Below are 14221 nucleotides of genomic sequence, written 5' to 3'. Positions count from 1 at the left end.
ATCACATCTTAAGTGATTTCATGTTTTTTTTTTTTTCAAATTGCGCTAATTCTATATTTCAGTTAATGGAGAACGACTAAATTGAAAGATTCGGTCAGTTGGAATAACTTTTTCACAGGGAAATAATGAGTTATATACTGAGAGTTGCAATGTCTTGATAGTAACTCTAAACCGCATTGCTAACACCAGAAATCATATTTTCTCTTGAATCCCGCAAGATTAAAAAAGCTTTATTGGAGATGTTATACTCATCCAGAACATTGTGCAATTCTTCATTTATTCTTGTACTTGTTTATGTAGCAGGGAATGGAACAACTCTAAGTACAGCTTTGCACTGTTCAAAGTCATTTGAAAGCAAATAGCATATTGTTGTGGGGGAACCACACTCCAAATGGATTAATTCATCGTCCATATAAACTATAACTCATGGCGATCCAGGAAGGGGATTTAATTCTAGAGCGACCCTGCTCGGTGAATTACCAGTTCTTTTTGTTTATAACCTTTCCGTTGTTTTCATGTAATAGATGTTTTAAACTGTTATCAGTTGTTCTGTTCTTCTTGTGGCTATTTGCGAGCCATAACACTGACGACATTGGATTCGAGAAACATACTCACGTCTAAAAGAATGTTCTGAAAACACTTCGCAGCCATCCAGCTATTGGGTAGTGGCCAACCAGCTTTCCACATATAGAGAAAAGCTCTCTCTTGGCTAGGTCAACCTTGGCTTCAGGGATCTCATTCCTCGCCCAACCATCAATTTTCTTGCCTTATTGTTCTGTAGTCGAAATCCCAAAGCTATTCCGTTTTCCAGTGACTTAGGCGGTTTTGTCGTCAGTCCATATGCTTTGATATGCTCTCTCACCCTTTCCGCAGTCACCTCTGTTTCGTTGATGTAAGAGCAGGTGCCTCTCTTCACTGCATCGTCTTTGGCCAGCACTGTCTTAAGAACTGCCGTCATTATCTTTGGTGCGGAGTTCAGACCAAATCCTAATCTGGTCAGACAATAAACTTGACCTTTGTACTCTACCGATTGATATTTCCACAATTTCTCATCCACATGAAGTTGCAGGTAGACTGACTTCAGGTCCACAATTTTAGTTGCCTGCTTCATCCTCCTCTATTTCCTTACGACTTCTTCACACACGTCGATTCCGTCCTTTGTGGTACAAGTGACAAACTTGTTCAGCTCACGGAAATCCAACACTGGCCTAACTTTCTTCTTAATAGGTTGGACCACCGCTATGAGTGGCAAAATTCCTTCAACTTTCCCTGACCACGGCATTAATATTCCTTCATCTATCCATCTCTCAACTTCTTTGTCAAACTGCGGCTCCGCAGCTCCTTTCAGTGTGCTTTTGTAGCAGCTGACCCGATTCGTCAATACAGGTGGCTCCGCGGTCCATCGCCATTCTACCATCCATTTTTCGCCGTCGAAGCAGGCTCGAAAGTCATCATCCTTAATCAGACATGGTCGAGGTTTCGACGGTTGGTTGGTATTACCCCTGGTTACACTTCCTGTTATTCCCGGTGCACTCTGATTGCCAAACTTCACCTGGCCTTTAGCAATAGTAGCTCCTCCCAGTCGGTCTATCGCGTCCAGGCCCAACACCACATCAATTCCTGCAACCAGTCTATCCAGCACGATCACTCTTAGTCGCAATGGCATATTCCTTACTACAATCTCCGCATCGGCCTCTCCACATCATTCCACTTCTCTGCCATTCACCGCTCTACCGTTGCTGGTTCCATTCCAAGAGTTGGCGACGCTCGTAGTAATGAGTGTTGTTGTACATCCAGTATCAACAAGAGCTCTAGCCCTCTTTCGATTGATTGTGATCACTAACTGTGGCAACAAACTGTCATACACCTGTTCAGTATAAAAGGGGTGACTACTGGCGCAATAGCACCCCTTTACTCGTTTCCCAGAAGCGAAGGGCAATTCCTGCTAATGTGCCCTACTTGGCCACACCGAAAACAGATAATGTCTGGCCGTGGCTTCTTACAGTCTCTCATCAGGTGTGGTCCTTGACATCGAAAGCATTTACCGGTAAATCCACGGCCTTGCTTCATCACTGGTCGCTCCTTTCTGCTTGCCACAGCAGCCGCGACTGCCCCCAGCTAACCGGACTGTTTCGCCAAAACTCTAGCATGCCTTAGAATCTCCTCCACCTCCATGGTTTCAGTATCAGTAAGTCGTGGCAGTTCCATGGAGATGCGATCAGAGAAAACAGTTACAAGCGCCAGCTTTACAGTCTTCTGAAGGCTGCGTCCCCCATATCCAGCCAATCTTGCTAGTCGTCTTATCTCTGCCACGTCCACGTCCACAGACTCCCCAGTCCAGGTGACTCTTTTGAGCTTGTTGTAAGGCTCAAACGCGCTCTCGGAAAATGCGTTCTTTAACCGGTTTTCAATGCTCTCAGCAATGGCATGATCCGTCTCTCCCATTTCTAGATAGACCGCTAGAACACTTCCTTCCAAATACATTTATATTAACGTGGTTACATCCTCGATCTTCTGCAGCCTTGCCACCAACTTCAGCTTGTTAAGCCACGCAACCACGTCACCTTCTCCAGTAAATGGCCTCAGGATATCGCTGCTCAATCTTACGCCGTCACCCATTTTTGTCACTGCGCCGAAATAGCTTGACGTTAAATTTGAACTCAACCTCAGATCAAAAGTCTTAAACTCAAATCCAACTGTTCTCTTCTCTCTGCACTTTCCACACTGACGCCCAAAATAAAGAAGACGGCTCTTTTATAGAGAGACCCGACCACATCTCATTTGCATACCCTCTCCCCCTCTCGTCACATCTCGTGATTTTCAGTCCATAAATACCAGGGGCGGCCATTTTTATTTTCTCTTTTTTTCTTCCCTAACACGAGCCGCAGGATGCATGAGGTAAGGTTCTTTAATTTTAACCACATACACATACGTAGTTTAACTGTAATCGATGAACGTAAAGTTACATACATTCAAAATAAATTGGACATAAACGTGTAGTCGATGAAAACGTACTTTTTCTTTCGAAACACACCTGTGTTGGACGAATACATTGACACTTTCCTTATAACCATGGCAGATATATAAAAATCTGATCAGATTTTTTCCTGGAAAAATAATTTGAATTACATTTTATTTTTCATCACAACACAGAACAACATTCAACAAAATAAAGTAACTATTCAGAATGAAATATTGTTTTCTTAGATGTAAAACGCAAACAAAAGCTAGCATCCGTTTAGGTTAATCCTATATTAGACTAGCCTTGTCCGGGTGTTTGAAGGTGTACAACAAAAGTTGTTAGTAGTTAGGCAGGCTCCAACCCGTGACGCGAAGGCAGAAAAAAAATGAAAGAAAACGTGACATCTTACCCCTACGCTACCAAGCCATAGGAAGTGAAAGGCGTTCAAATTTAGCGATGTCAATCAAAAAGTTGATTTGCTTAGTGAATGAGTTCACGCAAGTGCAGAAATGAAGGTTGGCTAAAAGCCAGTTCAGCTTTCCGCCGTTTAATTTATTTGTTTCCCTACGATTTAGGGGAAAACCAGCTCCCCACAAAAAGGGAGTATTTCAATAAATATTAATTGTCAAGTATGAGGGGTTTCCCCCACAGTGATCAAAGCAAAAAAAGCTTTCTGGACGTCCTTGCAAAAAAAGCCGGGAAGCTGCGTTCGCTTTCGATTAGTTTCGCTTTTGTACGAAAAACACGAACACGTGAGAGGATGGAATGGCATTAATTTTATAAAAGTCGATCAAAATAAATCTAGACACGAATCTAAGGAGTGTATAAAAAGTTCTAAAACATAGTAACCCCCCCACACCGACAAAGGCCTTTCTTGGACAAAATCTCGAGCTCGCGTTTTGCCTTTTATATATATATATATATATAGATGCACTTATGTGTGAGTTTCTTTTTGTAAAGCAGGTTAGTACATCTCTTGTTTATGCGTCATATGTTAATATTTATTCATAGATATAAGGATGGGGGCGAAGGAAAATGTGAGTGGACATTCCACTATGATCTAGATGAGTGCCACTCTTTGGCACGAGAATGTTAAGTAAGCCAAACTGGAGAATAGAAGGATAAAATGTCGTATTTAATTGAATGTGGTGGATTTTACAGTGGGTCGACGGTAAAAATACAGAAGAGGAAATATAAAAAGGAGGCATAATTAGTGATGATAAAAAGGTTTGCTATTTAGAAGAAATGAGAAATGAAAGGATGATAATTAAAGAAACAAACGTGAAAAGAAATAAAAAAACATGCATGGAAAAGAGAAATGGAAAGATTCTAATATTTACGTATTTATTTCAGTTCTTAATTTGATTTGTTTTTATTTAATAATAGATGTTCTTGTCCACAGATGTCTTGATATATAGCAAGTTAATTTTTTTACAGCAGAAATAGTTACGATAATTCCATTTATTTTCAGTTTGTGAGAGGGGAATCTATTTCTGTACTTTCCCTTAAACACGTTAGTTGGACTTTTATTAAGTACAATACTTAATATTTTTTATTATTTTTTTAATGGCGAGTAGAAAATGCATTGTGGGTGCATTACCGGCAGCTCCCGTTACTCTAGCTTCTCTTTATTTGTCCTTCAGTCCAATGTTCAATGTGTGATTTTTCTGACAAAGGGAGAAGAAAAAGCTGGATTCTAGGTTGGCAGTATTTTGCGCGAACAGCCGCCAAAGATGTCGGAAATTTTCTGTTTATCCTTATCTACTCTTGTATCGATGTCACTAGTAAGGGTGCTGGAGGTAAACGTTTTATCTGGGCTGACGTTATCCACTTGAGAGTCAGGGACTCGAACCTTGGATTAACCACTAAGGAGGCTATCCTATCAGCAGGTGCAAAGTACTGCCGCTGCTGTATTGCCATTTGGTGAATGGATTCTGGACCATGAAGTAGTTTCTGCTGGGGGCCTCTCGATGCCATAATAGTGAGTAATTGTTACAGTTTTACTTTATCATGTGCTACAAAAAATTCTTCGTTTCTTTTCTTTCTTACTTATCCTCTCTGTCTTGCTCTAAGCAAGTCTGTCGACCTAGTCCACAAATCCCAAAACTCCATGATGAAAAGTTTCAAGAAAAAATACACGATTAAACCCGGATCTGAAACTTCCAACGTAGACCCTCTACTACCATGTCTTCTTCTCCAACATTAGGGGTACGTTCTTACCTTCCAGAGGTTGAACCTCAATTAAAGGAGACTTATTATTCCTAAGCGAAACTGGCATTGGACAGACTATTCCTAGATGAGTTCGTAATTAAAGGATTACTCTAACTTAACTTCCAAATCTGACTCTCAGGATCGCCATGTGCATGGAATATGTGCCTATATGCAAGATGGCTTTCCATGTGGTAGGGATATCTCCAGAGAAGATCCCAACTTACCCTATATGTGCTTACGTGTTGCACTTGCTCACACTACTGCGTTTATATTTACTCTCTATCGCCCCCACAACAGCGTAAAAAGCTTTAAAAGCATATCTGAGAAAATTGACCACGACCTATCTGCTTATCTTTCAGCTAACATTCACGTATGTGGAGACTTCAATGTTCACAATGTGAAATAGTTAACCCACTCAAATAAGACCGATGATGAAGGAGGTTCTGTCATGATTTCTTCATTGCTTATGACCTCACTAAGATTGTTCACGAACCCACCCGTGTGCCCGATACTGACGGCCAGTATGCAAATCTCCTAGACCTTTTTCTCACAACTGGCAACTATGTTCAGTTTCCGTTCTGTCTCCACTTGGATCTTCCAACCACTTTGTTGTGTCAATTAAGATAAAAATGAAATGTAAAAAGTCTTCCGACGTACCTCTCCATCGTACAGTATATCGATACTCTATGGTAGGCTGGTATAGCTTCGGTACATTTATATCAGATCTACCGCTGCGTGCTATGTTTAAAAAGGATCTGTCCGCTATAGTATCAGACCTGACGGAATGGTTAATTGTAGGTATAGACCGTTTCATACCCACGAAAAAGTTGCAGCGAAAACCTAACAGCCAACCGTGGTTCTTTCCAGAATGTGCTGCTGCCATTGCGCACAGAAATCCCTTTTTCCATTGCTTCAAACGTAATAGATGTACTGAGACTAAAGCTGCTTTCAGAACTGCCAGCAACCACTGTAAAAATGTTGTTACGGGTGCGGTGGCTAATCACAACAACGTAACACAGTATTTGCTATCGTAAGGAAGAGTAGGGAAAAAGGTTTGGAGGGAGAGAGATAAAAATACAAGAAGCAGGTATTTTATATAAAAATAGGGAATTTATTACAGACACAAAACATACCAAAACAAGATAGACTGACAGAAATATTCATGAAAGTAGTAGTTAACCAGGACAAAAGGGAAGACCCCAATATTAAAATGTAAGGGAAAAATGGTAACAAGAGGAAGGTAATTATAGTGGGGAAAACTAGACAAAGCAATAATCTTTTCTCGGAATTGAATATAAAATATAATATTCTAGATGTTTGGTCAAATGATAATCAAAAGTACCATTCGTCGTAGTAGTAGTGATGACCAAGTTGGGTAGTAGGTTGATTCTGGTGATAACTGGTTTGAGGTTAAAGTTCTTACGACGCCCTTTGAACAAATCCGCCGGGGAGAAAGGCTGCCTGTGGAAGCTACTAGCTCACTCTCTCTCACTCCCGTTAGGCTGTTACTCCCATCCTTTTATATTCATAAAAGATTGTATATTTCTTAGACCTCTTTTTTCTTTCCTTTCTTTTCTTCTTCTTCCTAACCATTCCTAATTCTATTTTTAGGGATGGGGACAACCTGAATGACCCTAGGTTCTCTACCCAGTCCATTCAAGGTCGAAGTTAATACTACGCCTCTTGTTACAAAGTAATAAAGAACGCAAGAGAGTTGTATGCTCTGTCCGTCAAGTCCAAAGCAGCTGACAGATAGCAAACAGAATCCTAAATAGAAACGTGTGCTCTATCCCAACTATCATCAATGGACCTGAGGTAATCTCGTCAGCATCAGACAAAGCCAAACTCTTTGCCAAGAACTTTGCAGCTAATTCTACCCTTTGCAACCAAGGCCACCAACCCCCAATATTTCTTTCTTTATCAGAAAACAGGCTATGCGATATACAAATATCTGTACGTGATGTTGCCAAGCTAATTAAAAAAAAACCTGATTCCATTAAAGCAACCGGCACTGATGGTATTCCAATTATAGTGATCAAAGAAAAAACTTCAACCAAAACTAGCGCCCATACTTACAAAACTGTTTAAACGTTGTCTTAGAATTGCTTCCCATCACTCTGGAAAATCTCATCAGTTTGCCCTGTATTTGATAATGCAGGTGATCGCTCATCTCAGTACAGGCCAATAAGTCTCCTGATCTCTCGTGCGTCATGAGTAAGTTGCTGGAATCTGTGTTTAATAATCAACCATCTCAGCAAAAATGACCTTCTTAGTAACACACAATATGGTTTCCATTCTGCTAGATCTACAGCAGATGTGCTTACAGTTATATCTCATAGGATTAGCGAATCTCTCGATGGGGGCAACCTTTCTAGGGCAATTGCTCTTGCCATATCAAATGCCTTTGATAGGGTATGGCATAAAAGCCTACTTCACAAGATCGCCAGCTATGGTATAGCTGGAAATGTCTTCTCACTTATCAAATCATTTATCTCTGATAGGTTCATAATAGTAGTACCTATTTTCAATGCCTCCCCACGGGACAGAGTTAGACACCAGGGTCGTTTTTTTTAACGTGGAGAAAAGGTACAAAAATAAAAATTGTCTCCATCGCGAAGGACTGCTCCTCCACCGAAAGAGAACCAGAAATGGAAGTGCAGCATCAGAACAGATACTACACTTTGATCTTGGCCAAAAGGTTCATAATAGTAGTAGTTGATTGGCAGAAATCAGAAGCTCACAGTAGTAATGTTCGAGTCCCTCAGGGTTCCATCTTGGGCCCAACTCTCTTCCAAATTTACATTAATGATCTTCCAAATCACATCCTTACATCATTCGTAGACATTTATGCTAATAACACTACTATCTATGGTAGCACATCTAAGACCGTAAACGATCACCTTCTCCCCGATTCTCTCACCCCTGATGTCTAGCACGTTGTACAATGGAGAAAGAAGGGGCTGGTTACTTTCAATGCATCTTAAACCAAGCTTCTATCTTTACATCATCAACTCTCTGATCTTCATCTAGCATCAGTTGAAATGAATGGCTCTCGTCTTGGGGAGGTCTCATGTTTTGACAAGCTTCTAAGCTTGACCTTTACTCCTGATCTGAAATGGAACACGTACATCAAATATGTTGCCAAAGCCGCTGGAAAAATGGTGGGATCCTTCTAATGATCCAGTAGATATCTCACTGCTGATGCAATTCTCTATCTATATAAGAGCCAATTTCGTCCAAGGATGGAGTACTGTTACTACATCTGGGCAGGAGCTGCTAGAAAGAACTTATCCTGTCTTGATAGAGTTCAAAATAGACTTCGTAGCCTCACAGGAGATGTCATTTTTCCTTCCTTTTTCCTTCATAGAAGAGACGTAGTGAGTTTGTCTTTGCTTTATCTTTATTTTCATGGTAAGTGCGCGAGTGAGCTTAATTTTATGCCCCCCACCCTCGCCAAACTTTCACAAGAAGCTCTCGTCTAGCTGAAAACACTATCAATAATTCCCCTCACTCTTTATCTGTGCCTAAACCTAAACGTAGATTCCATGAACAAAGTTTCTTTCTTAGAACTGCACGCCTGTGGAACTGCTTTCCGTTTTCCGGCTTTCCAGCTGACTACAATATGGTTGTCCTCAAGTCCAATGTAAACAAGTTCTTGATAAACCGTTCGACTTAAGTTAACAAATTTACTGAATTTCCATTTCTGGGCCTTGATAAGAAAGAAAAAGTGGGAAGGCAAGAAGAGAGAAAGGTATGAAAAATTAAAATAAAATCAAAGAAAAAATTAAAATAAAACCAAAGAAAAATCAAAATAAAATCAAAGAAAAAATACCAAAGGAGAAGGAAAACACCAAACGAACAAACAAAAAATATATTAAATGAAAAATTATTAGAAATATTTATAATACTTATGAGAAACACATGCACGTATGCAGTTTAAGATTCGATAAAAAGAAACGAATGCAAGAATAAACAAACTTTTTTTTTATTTTATGATCTATAAACCTATTTAATTTATTTAATGACAAAAGACTATCATTATAAAAAAAAGTGACTTCATCAACGTTAATTTTTCGTATGCCTTCTTTCAATATATGCTTTAACAAAAAATAAAAAAATATTACTAAATACAGTTTAGTTCCGGTATTTTCAAGTTTGAAAAATGTGTGTGATTCTTCTAATTAGCCGTACGATGTTCTTTCAATCTTCCTTATCTAGATATGCATTTATTGCTCATTATATATTAATTTTTAACTAGTCTTTCATGATTCTTAATGTCTCTGTGAGCATTTAGAAAGAAGTGATTTTCTTTTTCTTAGGATGTCATCTAATTTACATGCACGTCTGTACACACGAACAAACAAAATTATTTTTATTTCTATATATATAAGTAATGAGTCATAAAAATTATCATATCAGTGTATAATAATAATAATAATAATAATAATAATAATAATAATAATAATAATAATAATAATAATAATAATAATAATAATAATAATTCTCAGTTCGTTTATGAACGTCTCTCTGGAAAGGGATGGGATTCATTTCCAGAGGATTTCCCTCAATCCCGGCTTCAAACCAGGAGCTTCAAAGATCAAGGGTTTTCCTAGGGATGTTGGTGGTACCTATAATTGCAGAGGTTTGAAGGCCGGCTAAAACATCGGGGATTTGTAGTTTTTTCAACTGTCCTTCCAGACGACTTGATACTACTCCTAGTGTACCAACTACGACCGGGATTATTTGTGTTTTAACCCTGTGTATACGCCTTACTCCAAGGCCAATGAAGCATAATTGCTCCACTTCTCATTCTCCTTCTCTCTCACATTCCTGTTCCAAAGTACTGAGACGTCTAAAATCTGCCGGTTTTTTGAGACCTTGACAATGACGGCCAAATCCGGACGATTATGTTCCAATTGCTTGATCGTTATGACACTTTTGTCTCTCTCTCTCTCTCTCTCTCTCTCTCTCTCTCTCTCTCTCTCTCTCTCTCTCTCTCTCTCTGGGTCAGCCCATTACACCCTGCTGCAAGGTGTGCAATTTACTCTGAGGTCTTACCACAAATCACAAATCCAGCATTCTGCAGCAACTTCCTCTCCTATAACCACTTTTTTGAACAATCGTGTTCCGAATTCCTGCTCTTGTGCTGCACAAACAAAAGCTTCAGTCCTCTTAGCCAGATACCCAGCTCTAATCGATTGTCATGATCTTTCATCAGCCACTTCTGCTATATCCTATAAGAAACTTCCATGCATTTTCTTCCTAGCCAGTTCCTCTGCCCTTTCTCTATCCATACGTTTCACATAATCAGCCTTGGTCTCACATACTTCCACTTCATTGGCTACAACCTTAAACATCCACTCCTCACTTCTAACCACATGCTCCTTCAACGACATCTCCTCGGTTCTAACACAATCTTGTACACATTTCAATCCTCTCCCACCATCTTCCCTCTTTTGATACAGCTAAAACTTTTCTTGTTTTGATATCCCTGGCATGCAAATCTTTGTCAGACCATTCTAAAATTCCCGCACTGTATCTCAAAACACTGACTGTCCATGCATTTACTACTTTCATTAGGTTTCCTCAATACAGTTTCGACTCTTCTAAGATACTCCTTCCTGAATTTTTCTTCATTTCTCTGTTCATGATGCCTACACCCCCCAGCACTCCCAAATATCCTGTATCTTCTATTTCTTTCATGATTTCTCCATTTGGCAGCACTATTCCATTCGAATGAACCTTTACTCCTCTTTTCATCACCAGCACCGCACATTTACTAATCCCAAATTCCACCCCAATGTCTCCTGAGTATGTCCCCACAAGTTCTACCAGTCTGTCCATTTCCTTTTCATTTCTACCGAATATTTTCAAATCATCCATAAACAGTAGATGGTTGAGGCGTCTGTCACCAGATCCAAAGTTATACCCCAGTTTTTCTCTCTTCAAGAGGATGCTCAGTGGCATCATTATCATTACAAAAAGAAGTGGTGATAATAAATCTCCTTGAAATATACCACGTTTGATGCCAACCTGTTCCATCTCCTCTCTGTTTTCTGTCAGCACCATTTTCCATTGAGCCATACTTGTCTCTCAAACCCCTACCACATTCTCGGCAACCTTCATCATCGATAATGTTTCACGTATCCACGAATGAGGAATCATGTCATATGCCTTTCTGTAATCGACCCATGCTACGCCCAGATTTCTGTTCTTCTTCGCATCCTGCATTATTGCTTTATCAATTAGTAGTTGCTCTTTAGTACCTCTCGAGCCTTTCCGGCACCCTTTTGTTCGTCAGGAAAAACACCATTACTCTCGAGATGTTCATAAATTTTCTCCGCAAATATTCCAGCGAACAGTTTCCACATCAATGGCAGACATGTAATTGGTCTATAATTATTGGCATCTGTTCCTTTTGTAGGATCTTCCCTAATCAGTGTTGTTCTTCCCTTCACAAGCCAATCAGAGACATCTCCCGACTCTACAACCCTTTGCAGAGCAGCAGCTATAGGTGGATAAAGGCATGGAAACTGTTTAAACCAGGAGCCCATCACTTCATCTGGACCAGGTGCCTTCCAGTTTGTCATCCTTCTGTAATGTTATGGCCCTTTAGGCTGTGATCATAGCGTAGTATCTGTTAACTGTGGCAAGCGGAGTCAAGGGTCAAAACATTATTATTATTGTCATTGTATTATTATCAATTGATTTGATCGACGGATGGTAGATGGATCAGTTATTATGGTTAGAAGAATAAAATATTAAATTGGGGAAAAAATGCGAATCGCAAAAGGAATGTGAAAATAGATGTAAACATTATTTTGGGGTTTTGAATAAACAAATAACTAGTTGTGGACATTAGGTTAGTCTGAGACACGTAATTAGGTGACGTAAGAGAACACGTGATGTAGTTAGTTTGGGAGAGATTCAGAGAATTGAGAATTGACCACCAGAGCAGACAGACGTCTAGACATGGGTGGACAGACAGCTGGGAGCGAGCTGTAAGAATAGAACATGTAGACGAACTGGAGATCCTGTGAAAACCATTTGAGACAACTGTAATAAATTTATATTATAAAAATATAAAGAGTTGTTTTATGGTTTCACAAATAAGAACAGATGTCTCAATTGGATGGTGCTGATCGTTTCATGGTTCGTCAGGGAGCAGCAGAAAGATACAGAAGAACTCTTCAATAAAAAAAGGTATGAAGCATATATTACTCTTCTTATATATGAACTGTAAAAATATCCCGTGTGATAAGTCTGATACAACATGACTCAGTTTACACGTCAATATCATGTCCTCCTGGCTTAACAACATACATACGATTTATACGTTTACTATCTGTCTGTTAAAAGAACAATATCTTACATCCACTAGATAACACATGACACGTTTTAATATATGATCTCCTCCAATATAAATCAATATACAACACTTCGTATGCCTTAACGTCATCGATGGTTATCTCAACGTTCTTCATCAGCTGCATTCCTGATAGCCTTTCTCTGACCTCTCCCAACCAGCTAGCCTTCTCATTATATCGCCCTTCGACGGATCAAATCCCACTCCAGAACTTCCTTGCATCGTTTGCATTTGCAGTGTTGTTATTTCCCGCCTGTTTACTGCCATTTAATTCTTTATACAGCTGAGACAGATTGTTCCGGAAAAGGTTGTTCTACTGAAATGCAACACTTTTTCCAGCGAAGTTCCTAATTTTTATACCACCAGTGTGGATCTTCTCTTCAACATTGTTAGAACGTTCATCGTTCTTTTCCAGCAATCTATACCTCCTTTCAAGCTCCTCCTTGGCTTTCTGTCCTAGTTTAACTCCTTTTCTTATTTCTTCGATTCTACCAATGTCTTTCCGCCACCGTTTAATACTTTCTTCAAGCCGCCTCTGCCAGTGTGGCCTTCTATCCTTCATTTCTCCCTTTTTCTTCTGTAATAAGCCAAGACGATTCGCAATAACGTATGGCGCTGCATATATAAGCCTGTTAAGTTCCGTAATCGATATGTTCTTTCTTATGATGTTGTGAATTACTCCTTGAATTATTTTTACCTCGTTTTTCACCTTCCGCCTATCACTACTCTTCATACTTGGAATCTCTATGATATCGTCTCTAAGAAGGACCTCTCTTAACTGATTTTTCTAAAGAAGTCAAAGTTCGAACTTCATCATCACTTCTCCATACATCTGCTCTTTTCAATGGCTCCATTGTCAGAGTCGATGATCTCATTTGCCTTAGATCCTTCAAACTCTTTCTCATTACTTCCCCTAACCATAGGATTCCATACCTCCTCAGTTGTCCGCCTCCCATCATCATTTACATTTCCCTTCTGCACTTCCACTCTCTCAGTTCTTTCATCAGAGCTAGTTTCATCAATTTTACTTTCGTTATTCATTTCATTCCTAACCATCCATTCAACCTCTTCTCTTGCAATTACTAAAAGTAGGTTATTATTTTAAATTTGTTTTAACTTAATAATAATAATAATAATAATAATAATAATAATAATAATAATAATAATAATAATAATAATAATAAAAAGAGAGAATTGGAAAGGAATACGTCAGGAGAACATGAAAAATTCTCGAAACTAAATTATATAGCAGAAACCTAATAAAAGGCATAAATACATTGGTAGTATCACTAGTAAGATACTCTGGCCCGTTCATAAGAAGAAGAACTGAGACAACTCGATTAGAAAACCAGGAAACTCATGACAATGCACAAGGCACTACATCCGAAGGACGATGTTGACCGACTCTACGTAAAAAAGGAAAGACGGCGACAGGGGACTGGTTTATATAGAGGATGTGTGAATGACAGCAAAAAAAGAACTAGAAAAATACTTAATACAAAACACTGAAAGAAAAATCATAGCAGCGAGAGACACGGAAAAAATCAATAAAACAGAGAGACAAAAGATAAGACAAGAAAAGAAAAGTGGGAAGAGAAACAACCACACGGAAGATTCATAGAGATGACAAAAGATGAAAACAACGAAAACACTTGGACATGGATGCAAAAAGGACACAGAGG

Source organism: Euprymna scolopes, chromosome 41 (genome assembly GCF_053919585.1).
Source record: "Euprymna scolopes isolate OS-2025 chromosome 41, ASM5391958v1, whole genome shotgun sequence".
In the NCBI taxonomy this organism is placed as follows: domain Eukaryota; kingdom Metazoa; phylum Mollusca; class Cephalopoda; order Sepiida; family Sepiolidae; genus Euprymna; species Euprymna scolopes.
The sequence above is the reverse complement of the archived record's forward strand: the minus strand, read 5'-3'. Positions refer to the sequence as shown.